Genomic DNA, 2,500 nt, shown 5'->3' on the forward strand with positions numbered 1-2,500 from the left:
GGTCCAGGTCCATGCCCGATGTGAGTAGCAGCAGGGCCAGCGCGCCCAGGAGCACATCTTTTTCGACCGTAAAGGAGACAGGAGGCCGACTCACTGCCTCGGCTAAATGGAGAGGGAATTTCAGAAGGGCCAGGGCAAAAGCATGGACCTTTTTCAGCTGTAAGGGAGGCAAGAGCAAGGTGTGATGTAGGTCCCCGGGGCCTGCTGGAGGTCCAGGTCCATGCCCGATGTGAGTAGCAGCAGGGCCAGCGCGCCCAGGAGCACATCTTTTTCGACCGTAAAGGGAGACAGGAGGCCGACTCACTGCCTCGGCTAAATGGAGAGGGAATTTCAGCAGGGCCAGGGCACAGGCATGGACCTTTTTCAGCTGCAAGGGAGGGAAGAGCAAGGTGTGATGTAGGTCCCCGGGGCCTGCTGGAGGTCCAGGTCCATGCCCGATGTGAGTAGCAGCAGGGCCAGCGCGCCCAGGAGCACATCTTTTTCGACCGTAAAGGAGACAGGAGGCCGACTCACTGCCTCGGCTAAATGGAGAGGGAATTTCAGAAGGGCCAGGGCAAAAGCATGGACCTTTTCAGCTGTAAGGGAGGCAAGAGCAAGGTGTGATGTAGGTCCCCGGGGCCTGCTGGAGGTCCAGGTCCATGCCCGATGTGAGTAGCAGCAGGGCCAGCGCGCCCAGGAGCACATCTTTTTCGACCGTAAAGGGAGACAGGAGGCCGACTCACTGCCTCGGCTAAATGGAGAGGGAATTTCAGCAGGGCCAGGGCACAGGCATGGACCTTTTTCAGCTGCAAGGGAGGGAAGAGCAAGGTGTGATGTAGGTCCCCGGGGCCTGCTGGAGGTCCAGGTCCATGCCCGATGTGAGTAGCAGCAGGGCCAGCGCGCCCAGGAGCACATCTTTTTCGACCGTAAAGGGAGACAGGAGGCCGACTCTCTGCCTCGGCTAAATGGAGAGGGAATTTCAGCAGGGCCAGGGCACAAGCATGGACCTTTTTCAGCTGTAAGGGAGGCAAGAGCAAGGTGTGATGTAGGTCCCCGGGGCCTGCTGGAGGTCCAGGTCCATGCCCGATGTGAGTAGCAGCAGGGCCAGCGCGCCCAGGAGCACATCTTTTTCGACCGTAAAGGGAGACAGGAGGCCGACTCACTGCCTCGGCTAAATGCAGAGGGAATTTCAGCAGGGCCAGGGCACAGGCATGGACCTTTTTCAGCTGTAAGGGAGGCAAGAGCAAGGTGCGATGTAGGTCCCCGGGGCCTGTTGTCGTACCATAGGCACGAGTGGTGTGTGTGTGTGGCAAAGAGTTTCTGCGCAGTGTACCAGGGGCACGGGGAAAGGTTGTTGTACCATAGGCATGAGAAAAGTTGTCGTACCATAGGCACGAGAAAAGTTGTCGTACCATAGGCACGAGTGGTGTGTGTGTGTGGCAAAGTGCTACTGAGCGGTGTACCAGGGGCACGGCGAAAAGTTGTTGTACCATAGGCACGAGAAAAGTTGTTGTACCATAGGCACGAGAAAAGCTGTCGTACCAGGGGCACGGAGGAAAGTTGTTGTACCATAGGCCCGAGAAAAGTTGTCGTACCATAGGTACGAGGAGTGTGTGTGTGGCAAAGTGCTACTGAGCGGTGTACCAGGGGCACGGCGAAAAGTTGTTGTACCATAGGCACGAGAAAAGTTGTTGTACCATAGGCACGAGAAAAGTTGTCGTACCATAGGCACGAGAAAAGTTGTCGTACCATAGGCACAAGCAGTGCATGCGTGCGTGCGTGCGTGCGTGCGTGCGTGCGTGCGTGCGTGTGTGTGTGTGTGTGTGGCAGTTCTTCTGCGCAGTGTACCAGGGGCACATTTCAATGTGCTTTCTGGAGTACCAGGGGCACGAGGATTTTGCCAGTGGTGTTCTGCTTTGTTAGTGGGAGGGGGCTTAAGTGTGGGTCCCCGGGGCCTGCTGGAGGTCCAGGTCCATGCTAGATACGTGGTACAGGGTAACTGCAGGAGGGGGGGGGGGGGTAATGTGGGTTCACGGGGCCTGCTGGAGGTCAAGGTCCATGCTGGATATGCGCTGGATCATAACTGCAAGAAAGGAAAGCTAGTGGGGGAGTAGAGCAGGGGAGTATGTGGGTCCCCAGGGCCTGCTGGAGGTCCAGGTCCATGCTAGATATGTGGCACAGGGTAACTGCAGGGGGGGGGGGGGGGTAATGTGGGTCCACGGGGCCTGCTGGAAGTCAAGGTCCATGCTAGATATGTGGTACAGGGTAACTGCAGGGGGGGGGGGGGGGGGGGGTAATTTGGGTCCCCGGGGCCTGCTGGAAGTCAAGGTCCATGCTGGATATGCGCTGGATCATAACTGCAAGAAAGGAAAGCTAGTGGGGGAGTAGAGCAGGGGAGTATGTGGGTCCCCAGGGCCTGCTGGAAGTCAAGGTCCATGCTAGACATGTGGTACAGGGTAACTGCAGGGGGAAGGGGGGGGGGGGGTAATGTGGGTCCCCGGGGCCTGCTGGAGGTCAAGGT

This window comes from Rhamphochromis longiceps, unplaced genomic scaffold, assembly GCF_057381845.1.
Source record: "Rhamphochromis longiceps isolate RC_006_pf unplaced genomic scaffold, R_longiceps_female_GT1.1 unmapped_scaffold_8, whole genome shotgun sequence".
Classification (NCBI taxonomy): Eukaryota; Metazoa; Chordata; class Actinopteri; order Cichliformes; family Cichlidae; genus Rhamphochromis; species Rhamphochromis longiceps.